Raw genomic sequence first — 16,496 nt, forward strand, 5'->3', positions numbered from 1 at the left:
GCCCAGAGACGGAAATGTGGGATGGTCTACAAATTTGAGACATACATACATACATGCATACATAGCACCGAACACAGCACCACAGTCTCATTCATCAGCAACTGGAGCTGAGGGAGGAAGCTCCTCCCTCTCTCTGGCTGCGATTGACTGCCAGGGCTGTCTTTCAGTCAGAAGCAAGCCCAGGCAGCCAGTTCCCCCTCCTCTCTGCAGCCTTGCTGACTGCAGAGAGGGAGATCTCCATTTTGTCAGAATTTGGGTGGGAGAGCAGGGGGAGAGAGGAGCGGAACCAGGCGTCCATTGGACTCATGGTTCTGGCCAGTTTTGGGAAACAGGATGCTGCCTCACCCAGAAGGTGGCAAACAGATAACTTGATTCATCAAGGTTCTTCTTATGTTCTTATGTAGTTCCCTGAGTGGTGAGAAGTTCCAGGGGTGCCGTGCTAGTTGGGTTCTGGCTTCTTTCAAAGGAGAGATCACTGGAGTCTTATGATCTCTTTGTATCATTTGCTGTATTGGCCAATACACAAATTGATCTTTAGATGGAATTGAAATAGCAGATCACTCCTGCAAGTCAACAGCAGGTTATATCAGTTTCCAGACAGTGGCCCTGTACCCTAAGGTAGGGATTCTCAATGCTGGGTCCCAAGATGATTTTGGACTTCAACTCCCATAATCTCCAACCAAAGGCCACTGGGTCTGGGGATTATGGGAGTTGAAGTCCAATAATATCTGGAGACAGGGGCGCTCTTACCCCCCAGAACTTGGGGCCCTGGCCCTTAGCCTCCAAGGTCTGGGGAGGCTCCAAATGTCTAGGGGGGGCCTCCTGCTGCCACCCCATGTATGCCCCATTGCTGCCCCGCCCCACCGAACCTCCAATATGTTTCATAATTTTAGCCACCATGTGTGCGGCCGGGAGTGATCCAAGCAGGCCTCTCCCGCTGGGTGGCAGCAGGCAGAGCAGCTGCTGGGCCTGTCCATCCAGCCCAGTAGCCTTTGAGAACTGTGAGACATCATGGGCTTGCGATGATCTATTCCAACTGCACAGGCGCGCTGGAGTGCCTCACAGTTCTCAAGAGCCTCTGGTTGGATGGACAGGCCCAGAGGCCTCTCTGTCGCCTGCCGCCACCATGCAGGGGAGAAGCCTAATTGGATCACCCCCCACCCCCGCCACACACATAGTGGCAGTAAAAAGGTGGGGAAAAGGGCTGGGGCAGTGGTGGGTGCAGGCAGTGGCGGGCAGCAGTGGCAGGTGACCCCCCCAGGACAGAGCGCCCCCAGGTGACACTAAAAATGTTTAAGGGGGGCCTCATGGTGACAGGGGAACCTCACGGTGGGGGGGGAGGGCACTGAAGCCCTTCAGGTCTGGGCACCAAAATTACCTAGGTGCACCCCTGTCTAGGGACCCAACGTTGAGAATTCCTGCCCTAAGGTGCTTCAGCTCCCTGCCTGCTTTTGCACTTCAGCCTTGCCAAAATCTAGCCTGTATCTTTCTCCCCCAGAAGTTGCCTGGAACTACTGTTTCTTTTCACTGATTACTCAGATACCCTGGCTGGGTGAGGTGGAGAGAAACGGAGTCACCTCAGTTGCACCAGCCTCTCCCATCAGGTGATAGATATGTGAAGCAGTGGGGTGTAGTGGTTAGAGAGCTGGACTAGGACCAGGGAGACCCGGGTTCAAATCCCCATTCAGCCATGAGACTTGCTGGGTGGCTCTGGGCCAGTCACCTTTCTCTCAGCCTAACCTACTTTACAGGGTTGTTGTGAGGAGAAACCTAAGTATGTAGTACATTGCTCTGGGCTCCTTGGAGGAAGAGCGGAATATAAATAAATAAATAAATAAATAAATAAATAAATAAATAATTCATTTCTTACTGTTGTGAAAGACTCTTTATGATTCCTTCCCCCACCCCTCGCAGGATACTACATTGCCATCAGCACCATGTTTTGGAACATCAGCCAGTGGTCTGCTTAACAAAAGAGCTGGCCAGCTGGTAGTCATGACCATAACCTCAAATACATTATTTAAAAGCCTATGGTCCTCTGGTCCTGCTATGCCAGTGTCTGCTATGCCAATGTTACACCAGTGTTATGTAGTCACAATCCTTTACGTAAGTGCATAGGAAGCTGCCTTCTACTGAGTCAGATCATTGGTCCATCTAGCTCAATATTGTCTACGCAGACTGGCAGCAGCTCCTCCAAGGTTGCAGGCAGGAGTCTCTCCCAGCCCGATCTGGATATGCCAGGGAGGGAACTTGGAACCTTCTGAATGCAAGCATACAGATGCTCTTCCAAGAGTGGCCCCACCCCTAAGGGGAATATTTTACAGTGCTCACACATGTAGTCTCACATCGAAATACAAACCAGGGTGGATGCTGCATAGCAAAGGGGACAATGCTTGCTAGCTAACTCATGACCAGCCCTCCTCCTCCTTTGCATTTACAGAGCATGGCCTCTGCTGATGAACAGAGAATTTAGACAGACTTCTGTTCCACACAAAGATGAAGGGAGCTCACCAGCCAAGACTGCTAATCAGATCAATAAACTTCCTGAAACTTTTTACTGCCTGTCCGGAGCTGTGAAAAACAAGAGGATTTATGGTCTGCTAGATGCTTACCAATACTGATAGGCTGTGTTTGACTTTGTAGGTTAAAAATTGTGCATCACCTGACCTATCACACTCTAAAACTTGTGAGCTTAATGCTCAGTCAGTAGATAAATCATTATATTCTTCATTTTGCAATAGGCCAGAGTACATATTTGTATCTGTTTCTAGTGAGAGCTCAGATAGTTTCATTGATGGAAGGTTAAGCCATCGATTCACTGTTCATTCTTGGTTCAGTTCCATCTATGTAATGGAAATTGCCATGATCATTACATAAAGTTGTTAAATTAACAAGGTAAATGCTGTAGTGGTATTCATTCACAACACAACTCAGTAACCACTGGTATGGGTGGTTCGATTGCAAGCCGGTTCGAGTGGCCAAGCCACTCTGTTCAACAAACCGGTTTGCAGAGTGGATGAACAGGTTTGTTCATCGCTTCCCATCTGTGCTCCCCTACTCAGGTGTGAGAGTGGAAAGAAACACAAGGGGTGGCAGGTGCTGGGCCTCTGCCACCACCAGAGTCACACTGCTGTCCACAACTACCCCCCTTCCTTGGCCCCACTGGGCACATTGTTTTCTCTCTCTCTCCTCGCCCCGTTGGGGCAAAGCTCTTCTTTCCTCTCCCCTGCCTTGAGCTAGGAATGACCCTTTGACCACTGCCTGGCTTGGTGGCATAGTCTGAGAGTGCTTGTGTGTGTGGCTACTGCTGCTGCTACTGCAAGATCATGGCCTGTGAATGCTGAGCACCCACCTGCAGATGGGGTGTGTGTGTGTCATGTTGTCCTTTGCCTCACTTCGGCAGCAGAAGGTCTTGGACTGTTCCTAAGGCCAAGCACAAGCTACAGAGAAGAGTAAAAACCAAAGGTCACTCCCAGATTGGAACCCAAAAAACTCCTACCCAATTCCAAAATGCTAATTTGCTTGGAACCACTCAGAATGCTGAGCAAATTCTAAGCAGGAGCAAAGCCCACCTACCAAACCTTCTTAAGGAGCACTGAACTGAGCACACCCCACTCTTTGCAGTCATAAACTGATGAGGCTGGAAATATGACTTGCATGCTCTTTCTCTCAGCTGCTTCCTTTTGTCATATAAATACACATGGAAGGAATTCACTAAGTAGTATCCTGTTTTTCGTTTGCAACTGCAACTTCTGACAGTCACCACAAAGGCAAAGTGTGATTCATAACAAAATCTGCCTGTTTACAGAACAGCAAGGATCTGAATAGGCGGTCTGGTACATGGACACATTTTTAATACTTGAACAGAGCTATTTTAAAATTATGAATGAAGCCACCTCATTCAGATAAATAATAACACATAACAACAAATAAATTCAGAATCTGATATAGAGAGTCATTCATAATGTCAGAGCTTTGCAGGAAGGTAATTATGTGATAAAGTTACATAGAGATTGCATATATGGCAGAATATAAATACGACAAATAACATAACGTAATTTAACGTAACAGGCCCAAGGCCCATCTAGTACATCATTCTGTTTCACACAGTGGCCCGCCAGATGCCTCTGAGAAGCTCACAGGCAAGAGCATGCCCTCTCCTGCTGTTACTCCCCTGCAACTGGTACTCAGAGGCATCCTGCCTCTGAGAATGGAGGTGGCCTATAGCCCTCTGACTAGTAGCCGTTGATAGAACTCTCCTCCATGAAGTTAGCCAAACCCCTCTTAAAGCCATCCAGGTGGTTGGCTGTCACCACATCTTGTGGCAAAGAATTCCACAAGTTGATTATGCGTTGTGTGAAAAAGTACTTCCGTTTGTTGGTCCTAGATTTCCCGGCAATCAATTTCATGGGATGACCCCTGGTTCTAGTGTTATGGGAGAGGGAGAAGAATTTCTCTCTCTCCACTTTCTCCACACCATGCATGATTGTATAGACCTCTATCATGTCTCCCCGCAGTCGTCTTTTTTCTAAACTAAATAACCCCAAGTAGCCTTGCCTCATAAGAAAGGTGTTCCAGGCCCCTGATCATCCTGGTTGCCCTCTTCTGCACCTTTTCCAGTTCTACAATGTCCTTTTTTAGATGTGGTGACCAGAATCGTAAGCAGTACTCCAAGTGTGGTCGCACCATAGTTTTGTATAAGGGTATTATAATGTTAGCAGATTTATTTTCAATCCCCTTCCTAATTATCCCTAGCATGGAATTGGCCTCTTTCACAGCTCCCGCACATTGAGTCGACACTTTCAACAAGCTGTCCATCACGACCCCAAGATCCCGTTCCTGGTCAGTCACTGAAAGCAAAGATCCCATCAGCATATACGTGAAGTTGGGGTTTTTCTTCCCAATGTACATCACTTTGCACTTGCCAACATTAAACCAGATTTGCCATTTTGTTGCCCACTCACCCAGTTTGGAGAGACCCTTTTGGAGCTCCTCACAATCTGTTTTGGATTTCACTACCCTAAATGTTTGGTGTCATCTGCAAATTTGGCCACCTCATTGTTTACCCCAACTTCTATATCATTTATGAATAAATTAAAAAGCCCTGGTCCGAGTACAGATCCCTGGGGGACCCCACTTCCTTCTTCCCTCCATTTAGAAAACTGTCCATTTATACCTACCCTCTGTTTCCTGTCCTTCAACAAGTTACCAATCCACACATGTATTTGTCCCTTTATCCAATGACTGCTAAGTTTTTTCAAGAGTGTTTGATGAGGAACTTTGTCGAAAGCTTTTTGGAAGTCCAGGTATACTATGGCAACCGGATCACCTTTATCCACACACCTGTTGACACTCTCAAAGAACTCCAAAAGGTTGGTGAGGCAAGATTTACCTTTTCAGAAGCCATGCTGTTTCTCCCCCCGCAGGGCCTGTTCTTCTATGGGCTTAACAATTTCATCCTTGAGAATGCTTTCCATCAATTTGCCTGGAACAGATGTTAAGCTAACCGGCCTGTAATTTTCTGGATCGCCCCTGGATCCCTTTTTGAAAATCAGTGTTACATTTGCTACTTTCCAGTCCTCTAGTAGAGAGCATGATTGTAGAGATAAGTTATATATTTTTGTAAGGAGGTTGGCAATTTCACAACTGAGTGCTTTATGGACTCTTGGATGGATGCCGAATTGCTTATGTGATTTGATGGTTTTTCGTTTTCCCAGCATCAGCTCTTGTCACATCTGACTCAGTTCTTTAGCTTCCGTCCCCAAAAAGCCTGGTTCAGGAACACCTATATGCTCAGTATCCTCTGCCATGAAGACAGATACAAAAAACTCATTTAGCTTCTCTGCAACCTCCATATTCTCCTTAATGATTTATTTTTAAGTAACTTAAAAATAAGTTACACTGAGAAATCTTTAAGCTTTTTCAAATATAAGTTATTGCTCATACTCCACAAACATCCCCTGCTAACTGGGCAAAGAGGCACCTTTTACCATGGTGATTCTCTTTATTTAGTAGGGGGAGAGTAACTGGCCCTATCCACCCCCAGCACAGTACCTCCAGTGACTGTTGCTGGTGTCTGTCTTATGTTTCGTTTTAGATTGTGAGCCCTTTGGGGACAGGGATCCATCTTATTTATTTATTATTTCTCTGTGTAAACCACCCTGAGCCATTTTTGGAAGGGCAGTATAGAAATCAAATTAATAATAATAATAATAATAATAATAATAATAATAAGAAGAAGAAGAAGAAGAAGAAGAAGAAGAAGAAGAAGGACCTGAAACTTCTTTCCCTCCTAAAAGTGACAGCTGCCTTTTAAGGGTGCTCTGTTAACACTTTGTTAAAGTGAGTTGCTAGGGTTATCCTTTAGGGTCCAGCTGCCCCCTGGGATCTTCAGAAGTTAGATCTCTGAGTAGGGGATAGATTGTCTTATGTCTAGTCCACTTCCATGTACACACATTTGCATGAATACTAAGGCACCAGGTAGTATGCAAGCTGTCAGTTCACACACTGTAATGCTGGGAGACATTTTGAGCTGCTGATAACCTGTTGCAGGACAATAATGTTATTTCCTGGTATACCTTTAACCAAATGAGCAAATATTATCCCCATGATGAAATCAGTGGAAGGCAAGCAAGTGTAGAGGAAGTGTAAATACAGGATACAGAAGACAGAGCAGAGCCTTCAGCTCTGACTGGAGGGTGGTGTTTTGGCAGTGATCCTTGGTATGTGAATTGATGTTACAAGCATGTTTCTATTTGTGTCTGCTGAGTGTTCAAGGGTTATATTACCTCTATCATGCAGAACAGTGTTTCCCAACCAGAGTTCCTCCAGATGTTGCTGAATTACAGCTCCCAGCATCCCCAGCCACAATTAGTTGTAGCTAGGGATGATGGGAGTTGTAGTTCAGCAACATCTAGAGGAACCCTGGTTTGGAACCACTGATGTAAAGCATCGTTCTCCATGCACTTCAGATACATTACATAATTACTGTACAGCATCAATGCATTGTATTGGCTTACAATATATCCAGATTAATGCCATGTACACGTTACAGAAAAGGGGCAGTTTTTACTGATTTATTCTTCCCTCTGAAGCCCACTGTGCCACCTGAAAATATGTACTGGAGGGTTGCAGAACCCTCAGGGACATATTTTCAGGAGTCATACGGGGCTGCAGAGGGAAGAGGAGATCTGCTAAAGTGTGCATGCAGCAGTAATCTGGATTTTAGCCAGTGACTGGAGCTGATGCAGAAACTATATGCATGCAAGCTGGAAGAATTATATCTACAATTGCAACAGTGTTTGAATTACAGGGTGGGGCCCCATCCCCCTTACTTTTTGTCATGCCCCCCCTTAGCAGCTCTTCTTGGATAAGGGCCCTGACTTTTTCCACCTTAATTCAAGTATGGAAGAAACCGATATATGGAAACTGATTCCAGATCCTTCCATAACATATCATTAACCCATAGACTGGCCATGAAATTCTAAGAATTGTAGTATTTGCATGCAAGATTAGTAGAACATATTTAAACATATACCAGACTGTGGCATATGAAAAGGAAAATACAAGTTTTCTATATAATGGGGAGATGTACACTTTAAAAGGTGCCTATAGGTATTATTATACACTGTCATATGACGACACAACCTCTTATAGGCTTAAAATATGGGAGGGGTGTGTGTGTGTGTGTTTTAATCTGGGCAATTATACAAATCCCAAATCAAACTATTTACTTGCATTTGAAAGTTAACAAAGGTAATACTGGGAAAGAAGACGCAGTGGAAAGGAGTTTTCATAGAGGGCAGATTTTGAGCAGTGTGCAATGAACAGGAATGATCTAAAACAGCTGACACAGCACTGAGAGATGCTGCTAAACACAGGACTTGAGCTGTCTGTGCAAGACGTTTGCACTAGGCCAGTTCCCAGCATCTTTCCCTCCAAGACTCTTCATTTCCCTGAACTGAGCATAATAACAAAGTGTATTGTTTAGTGGGCATTCTCCCAGAGACCATATTGGTTTGCTGTCAGTTTTCCTTTCCTCAGACACAGCAAACCTGGGGCTGGCATGGATGGGGGGTTATGTCTCCACTCAGTAATTAAGGACATGTCTTCTGGGCTGCACTTGCACATATAAGCCAGTATGTTTTTTTGTCTTTTTTAAAACCCTGCCTACAAGCACCCCTCTTCCATTCAGTTCCTAGTATCTAGTCCAGTGGATAGGAGTTGAAAGAGGAGTTCCTCTTTCCATTTGTGGAGCTAAACCGCTGCTAACTGAGCAAAGAGACACCTTTTAAAGTGGTGATTCTCTTATATTTAGCAGGGGGAGAGCAGCTGGCCCTATCCAGCCCCAGCACAGCATCCCTCCAGTGGCTGTTGCTGGCATCTACTTTATGTTTCCTTTTAGATTGTGAGTCCTTTGGGGACAGGGAACCATCTGAATTATTTGTTATTTATTTATTTCTATGTAAACCGCTTTGGGAACTTTGTTGAAAAGTGGTAAATAAATAGTAGTGATGATAGCAGTAGTAATAGTAAAGGGCCATCATAATGCCTTTATCCCTTTCATTTACACTTGCCTGACAAACTGTTGGATGTCCAGGCAAAACAGAAGATGCAGCTTTGCGTCTCGTTCAGTTGTGCAGAAGAAGGCATTTCTCCTGAGGCAGCTCTTTTCATCCCTGCAGAACTTTGGCGTGAGAAACTTCACCTGGTGAAATTCTCTCTTAATGGAAGAAGCAGAAGCCTCCTTCTACGTTTCATTTGATCTCCCTAGCAAAGGGAAGCAAGAAACCTCATTGGGGATCTACAGCCCTTCTTCTTTCTTTAGGAGTTGCAAATGCTTAGAGGAAAGTCGTTCAAGTCTGGACAGCCTCATAATTGCATGACAGTACAGCCTCTGTATTATTAAGCAAGCGCCCAAGAACATTCATGATGAAACGAGAAAGCAGAAGTAGCCAACCTGAGGCTCTCCGGCTGTTGTAAAACTGTATATGTTTTTACAATTGCAGCTGGGGATTATGGACATTGGAGTCCAACAGCAGCTGGAGAGCTTCAGGCTGGCAACCCCTTCTGTACAGGATCTCAGTTAATCCCCTGCTGTGTCTAGAGCAGAATGCGGGGCTCAGTAACCACTCCCCCTCTTCTTCAGGGAGGAACGAAGGGAGGGCAGAGTGACATCTCCCTTCTTTTGGAGCCAGACAGGAGCTGAGGATCCATCCTTCTTCCACTTTGGCAACCAGAGAGGGCAGAGGAGAGCAGGAGCTCCAGAGTCAGGGCCACCGCAAGGCTCCTCCTATATATTTAGGTATGCATGGGAGAGGGGAAGAAAAGGCATTTGGGATGTGTCAGCATTGCTTTCTGCCCATAACAGAACACATGGAAATCTATGAGGCTGTGTGGATAGTGCCATCTTCTTCCTCAGCCCACTAGGCGGCCATCACTATAATAGCAAAACAGCCCCAAGGAGCCCTGTTTCACCTTAAAAACTAACCAATTTATTGTGGCATGAGGTCACAAGAATTGTATCCTTAGTTGGTAGAGGCCAGGAGGTAGAGCAGTGCAAACGACAGGCATTTCTTATTACTGGGCAGAATCAGATGCAATGCAAACAAGGTTCAGTGGAGAGGGTAAAAGATCTAGTCCGAGTGAGTATACGAGCCAAGCCACTCCTGCCTGTTAATGAATTGGTAATGCAAGATGAGTCGTGAACATGAGCACCTAATGAAGAGCAGCTGTGTTTTGTAGAGAGCCAGCATCTTCCATTCAGCTCGGCAGCATCCCAGCAGCTCAGTCCATGCTCTGGGGAGTGATTCTTAAAAAGAGCTAAGCCAGAGGTCATGCAGCCAGTCACCAGAAACGTTCCAAAGACTGCATTCTGCATTAATTTCAGGTTTTTTCTTCCTTTCTGTGGTTTATCTCATTCCTCTCCAAGAGCAAAACCATCATTTCCTCTGCAAATCTCCGTGTCATGTGCTTTAATTGGTTACCTCATTCACACATCTACAGCCATGCTGGGTGTAAAAAAAGAGGCCTGACTACTGAAACCTATCTTCTGGCCAGCAGCTACTGCCCTCTGTAAGTTTTCTTTTTTTAAATGTGAAAGTCCTGCATATACGGACTTGACATTTCAAGTGGAATTTACATTGGTGTTATAACCTCTCCTATGTCTAGAATGTTATAATGACTTCAGCTGCAACAAGAACATGGTGTTAATATTGGTGCTGCAGATTTAAATTACTGTCTGGGTACTTCAGTCAATATTGAAGATGGCCACATTTTTCTCTCCTGTGTTTTAAACAACACAATCATTCTATTTGTCTAAACTTGTCTTCATAACCTTGACTTTGACCCCATCAGGATATACTGAAACATGAAACCGATTGTCCTTTTGGTCCGATACTGAATACTTTTATTTTAGAGGGAGAAAGATGATTTTCCTATTTTCAGTATTTCCCAAAGGCTGGACTTAGTCAACAGTCTGCAGTGAGAAGGGAGAGATGTCACAGAAACATGAGTAATGCTTTGCCGGATCTGGGGAAAGGATAGTACTGGTGGCAGGTAGGTTTTCAATTCCAAATAATAGACTGGAATATAGAATTGAATCTTCAGGAAAACTATATTTGTGCTGTAAAGCCAGAATAGCACAGTGTGTAGATCGTTGGCCTTGGACTAGGGAGACCTAGCTGTCAATCCCCACTGAGTCATTAAATTCCCTGAGTGGCTTTGTGGAACTCACTTGCCTACTTCACAATGCTCTCAGGATAACATAGGATAGTCTCACTCATGTGAATGGGTGAGCTACAAGGGTGAATAACCACAGCCTTATTTTGGCTTGAGAAACAAAGCAGAATTTGAAGAACATCTCAGTTTAGGGATGGGAAAGGGCTTACTTTCTAAAATATCCTCAGTAGTAGATTCCATCATTATGGTCACTGACCAGAAATCAGTAGTAATAAAATAATGTGATATCATTGTTGTAGATAAATGAGAAAAAGATCAGACTGAAATGTCAGAAAATCAGTGGAAAGGGATTGAAAAATGGCAGTGCAGACTAGTTTAAATATAAACATAACAGAAAATCAATATAAAAGTGTTACTCAGTGATATTATACACTGATATTATACAATGAGGATCAAAATAATGTTTAATCTATACCAAAGTAAATTCTGGAGGTGTGATTTTGAAAGAGCAGATTATAAATGTATATGGTGCGCCTGCCCAGTTGTAGCATATTTTTGGCAAATAATAATTTGCTGGATTAATAAACCGTTAAAGGTTTTTCTTTGGTTTATTTTAGTTTTTATTTTGTGTGTGTGCTAGAACAAATTCAGACAGAATATATAGATGTAACTTTGTATGTTCAGCAGTGACAAAAGTATTAGTTGTCACATACTGGAAACAAACTCAATAACTCTCCTATGTATTTGTGGCTTGTGAAAATAGGGGATAAAGCTAATCTAATGAAATTGACACATATGATTAGATTATGGGAAAGTAATGTGAATGCAACAGGGAGACAATCTTAGGTTATCTATGCTGAGGGGCAAAAGTTGAAGATTCTGGGCCTTTTTGGACATAGTGTGAAACCACAGGTTGACAAAACTGAGGTTAATTCTTGAAACTGGAAATAGTCCCGCAGACAATCTTCCAACCTGAGTTGGGCAACTTCCAGTTTCAGGGCAGAGAATTTCCTCCCTTTTCATGGTCTAGTGAGGCTGCATCCCAGGAAGCTCCATACCACTCATGTCACCAGACTGCAGGCATGGCATCAGCAGGGTGGCAGCCATTGGCCACAATCTTCAAGGAGGCGTGGCCAGTGCAATTGTGCCTTTTTGGCATGGACTGCCTGCTCTTGGCAGAGAAAGGGCATTTAAATCTGCCCTCACAAGAGCCCCGCATCCAAAAAGGCTTGCACAAGCACACTTACTGGTCATGGGGGGATGGAGAGGGGCACAATTTTTCTATTACTCCAGGAAGGGATCGTGATGACCTCCTGGGAGCGAATCCATATATGAGGGCAGGCAAAGGATCCTGGGGTCTGGTCCACTGTGACAAAGGATGCTCTTGTGATGGCAGACCTGGTCAAAGCAGTCCAGAAAGCCCCAACACACTCCTGCTCCCATTTCAGCTTGCTGGCTGGGGATTAGTCCTCTCATGAGAGTGCCAGTCCATTGGGGAGGACCAGAAACTCCAGGAGCTTTAGGTCTGATGGAAGATTGAAGGTTGGTGAGCCTAAGGTCACCTAAGGTCCTCCCCAGTATACTGGCCCTCCCATGAGACAGTGGTTTGGTCTCCATGGACTGCTTTGCCAGCATTAGGCATCGCAAGAGCATCCTTGTTCACTGCAAACTAGACCCCAGGATCCTTTGCCCTCCCTCATATACATATCCCCTCCTAGGAAGTCATCATGTTCCCTTTCATGAGTAACAGAGAAATAGTACCCCTTGGCATCCCCCTCCCTACCAGAAATTGTGTTTGTGTGATTCTGTTTTGTTGCAGGGCTCTTACACTGGTGACGGTGCAATTGCTGTCAGAAGAAGGGCTTGCATGGCATGGTATTTAAAGGGATTTAAATGCCCTTTCCTTCCCGATGGCAGGCAGACCATTCCAAAAAGGCATGATTGTGCTCGGCACCCCACCCCCTGAAGATCATGGCCAATGGTTGCCAGCCTGGAGATGTCCTGATGCCTTGCCCAAAGTCTGGTGATACGAGTGCTAAGGAGCTTGCTGGGGTACGGCTTTGGCAGAGCAGGAAGAAAGAGCTCCCCCACCCCGCCCTCAATACAGATGTTCCTGGACTGTGGTTGGATGAAAGTCTGTGATGCAATTCATGGTTTGAAAAATTAACCACAGGTTCTGCAACCTCCAGTTTCATGTTAGGTGTGAATGCAGACAATGTGGAGAAGCAGGCTCTGACAGTCACACTTAAAACTCTGTCAGGAAGTGCTTCAGCTGCCTCATCTTGATCATATAGTGACTCAGTAATGGAGTGGACATCAGACTTGCAAATCTTAGCACAGTGTCTCCTTTTCTTGCACCTGTTGCCTGTGACCTTCTGTGAAGAATAGTGAGCAAAATCGGCTTTGTGGGCAGAATCTCCACATAGGTATCTCCTCCTTTCTTGTACTGCCACTTTCTGGGGCAGTGCCATATGAGAAGATTGGGCTTGGATTGATTTAGACTGAACAGCCTGGATTTCAGGAAGTGGATGATGGGCTACCAAAGAGAGCAATCTGGCACAGTGAAGAGCATTTTCCACCCTCCTAGCCATCTCCTTAATGTTATCCAAAGGTATGTTACTATGTTTCCGCTCCAGTAGCAGTGTTTCATACAGTTTGGAGCTGTTTGTTATCACAACAATCTGATCCCTGATCCCTCCCTTCATCACTAAATTTGGCAGACTCACAGGTTACACTTAAGGTACACAGTGCTGTAATATACTGATTGATAGATTCACCAGGCAGTTGGGATCTTCAACAGAACTTGTAACATTCAGCAATCACATTAAGGTTCAAACTGATCATCTAAGGCTTGAAGAGCAGCTTCATAAGAATTGGCATTCCCTTCCAAGTTGGCAGGAAAGGGCAAATGATGATATATTCTTTGGCCTCCAGGGCCCAGGCAGTGAAGCAATATAGCCTTCTGTTTTGTGGAGTAAATCTGGGATCTGTATGGTGAGGAGGTAATTGCACAAATAGGACCTCCATTGTTTCCAGGGTTTTACTCGAGTGGACAAGGAAAAAGGTGGTGGAGGAATCTGAGCCATGCTGCAGAGGGCATCCAGTGAACAACAGAGTCCAGAATTGAGAAGGGAAAAGTACCTTCAAGGGTTAGGCAGGTCAGAAAGCTGGAGAAACAATCAGCAGCAATGATAGTAGAAAGCAGCGCAGGAATGTAGGCCCAGTGTTGCTATGAAATGAGGTGGCAGGAGCATTCACAAGCTTTGCAGGCTCACATGCTTAGCTGGATCAAATTCTTGTCACCAAATGTTTTATAGCTGCTTCCTCATACAGAAAGAAATCTTATGTAGCTTTAACTAAAGGTTTATTCAGCAATGAGCCATGAGCCACCTAATGGCACAGCGGGAAAGGACTTGACTAGCAAGCCCAAGGTTGCCGGTTCAAATCTCCGCTGGTATGCACCTATATCGGGCAGCCGTGATATAGGAAGATGCTGAAAGGCATCATCTCATACTGCACGGGAGGAGACAATGATAAACCCCCTCCTGTATTCTACCAAAGACAACAGCAGAGCTCTGTGGTCGCCACTGAGTCGACACTAACTCGATGGCACACTTTACTTCTCTTATTCAGCAACAGCTCCATTTTCTCCTTCTCCTTTTCCTCCCTTTTCCTTTCTGATGCCTCCTCCACACTCTCTACAAGATCCCCCCGGGACAAGTGTCCAACAAACAAGCTGCAAATGATTACTGGATAGAATACAACAAAAGCTCTATGCATGCGCAGAATGAATAACTAGATTAGAGTATGGAATGCAAAACCAACAACATGGGGATCATAATTACCTGTTTTTTGCTCATCCGCATTCCAACAGTACAACGATCTGGAAGACCATAAACTGTGAGCCAAATATGTTTGGTTTTTGCAGTTGCCAAATTAAATTTGAATTGCTTAAATGTTCCTAGAAGAATAGCTTAGTCAGACCCTGCTTTAATATTGCATAGCAATTTTAAAATAAGCTATTGTGGAAAAAGGTGGAGAAGAAATTGTTCTAGTATAGATGCTAATTCAACAGGTTATGTGCCTAGCAGGTTATGTGCCTAGTATGATTTTTTTTTAAAGCGCACATTATGGGATCTAAGGGTAAGCATATTAATTTGAAAACATTATTTAGAAGCAGTGCCATCATGTCAGCTGTTGAGTCATGTGTGTCATGTCCAAGATCTGACATATCTGTTGGACACCCCCCCCCCACGGCTGCCCTCCCCTCCTCCTCTCCTATTCCTCCACCTTTGACAGGATAGCGGGAGGGGATAGGTTGCATCTTGCTTGATCTTGGCTGAAGCGGGATCCCATTTGTACATACATGGATCTGCCTTCTGTGGCTTGAGTTTAAAAGGGACTTTTTTCTTTCTTTTAAAACATCTTTTCTTCTAGGTCCTTGAGTGGTACAAGTACTTCTGGGATTGATGTTTTTTTCTGAGGTTGTAGCCATATCTGCTATTTGCAACACAGGACAAAGCCCAATGTGTATATTTGTAAGTAAACCAAGTATTACAAAGCTGACCCAAGCTCTCAATAAGCTTTCCTTCACAGGAAGCCAGAATTAGCACTGCACTTATGGCAGGTGTGTTTAACAGTATTGTTTTCCTCTAGTAGAATGAGTGGCTAGATGCAGGAACTGATTGCCACTATTTGTTTTACCCAGAGTTTAATTCTGAAGAACTGGAAAGAATGAAATACTTTGCTTGTGGCTCTCGTCTTAAAAATGAAGCATCAGGTGCAGCAATTACATTTTTTCTGAGAAATGCTGTGCTAGAAAGCAGCATCCAATCCCTCCATTTAGAATATCTTGTCACCATAAAATGAGCACTTCACTGAGTTAGCCAATATGTATGCAATTCCATAGAACCAGATGGCCTCTGAATCATTTATGATCTAGACTTGGCAGTGATGGGGACATCTGCAAAAGCTCCAGTTCATTTTCTGATAAGCAAACGACTGAAAGACTTTGAACCACAAGACGAAACTCTGCTGATCCATCACACCTGGATATGCACCACTCAATAGCACAGCCCTTGATCCTTCATTACGCAGTGACTCTCAGCTGAATGTGTGAACCTCATTCATTTAAGAGTACTATGTCTGAGATTACTTGATTATTGTTTGCTTATATTATTGTTATTTATACAGTGCTTTCAGTGTACAAGGATGTTTGACATGTGCTGGTCATTTTGCACATGGTACTCGTCACTTGATGAAGAAATCAAGAGATGAAAATGCATGTGAAGCCTGGACCAGAGGCGTATCTAGGGAAAATAGCGCCTAGGGCAAGCACTGAAATTGTGCCCCCTGTCCAAACATCTGACACCCATCTTTCAGATAACTTTACCATAATATCAGCTGAAAAATACAAATCAAGCTCGTTAATCTTTTAATCTTTCAAAAACTATTTAGCAGTAGATGTAGCCAGACCAAAAAATGCTGGAAAACTACCAATTTCAGTATGCTGGGGCTCATGAAATACCCAAATACTATGTGGAGGTGTACTTAGAAAACTAAACAGAAGTGCCTGTCTAATTCTCTACTATGCATTGTAGCATCACTATTACATAAGTTTTAAAAATCAATTGAGAATTTGACTTTTCCCAGATACTCTGAAAAGAATTAAAGGATATGCCGAGTAAACTGTGTCACTGCTTGGAATATATTCTAGACATTCAGAAAGACAGTTAAAATGAGAGAAAGAGAGCAAGAAACTCCCAGTGGGCCTTAATACTAAGGATTTCACAATGATTCAAAGACAAACTCACCAT

At 44.2% G+C, this 16,496-nt stretch overlaps 1 protein-coding gene across 5 annotated transcripts in view; it reads right to left on the reverse strand.

Annotated features, from left to right (window-relative positions):
* The window catches only part of ERICH1 (glutamate rich 1), a 204,651-nt gene that overhangs the window by 15,584 nt on the left and 172,571 nt on the right, over nt 1-16,496 (reverse strand). Inside the window, exon 8 of one of the 5 annotated variants that reach the window (XR_008313883.1) lies at nt 3,353-3,440. The exons of the other annotated variants lie outside the window; for them this stretch is intronic. The gene's annotated coding sequence lies outside the window, so the exon portion shown is untranslated. The remainder of the gene's footprint in view (nt 1-3,352; nt 3,441-16,496) is intronic. 5 annotated transcript variants of the gene reach the window in all.

This window comes from Hemicordylus capensis, chromosome 1, assembly GCF_027244095.1.
Source record: "Hemicordylus capensis ecotype Gifberg chromosome 1, rHemCap1.1.pri, whole genome shotgun sequence".
In the NCBI taxonomy this organism is placed as follows: Eukaryota; Metazoa; Chordata; class Lepidosauria; order Squamata; family Cordylidae; genus Hemicordylus; species Hemicordylus capensis.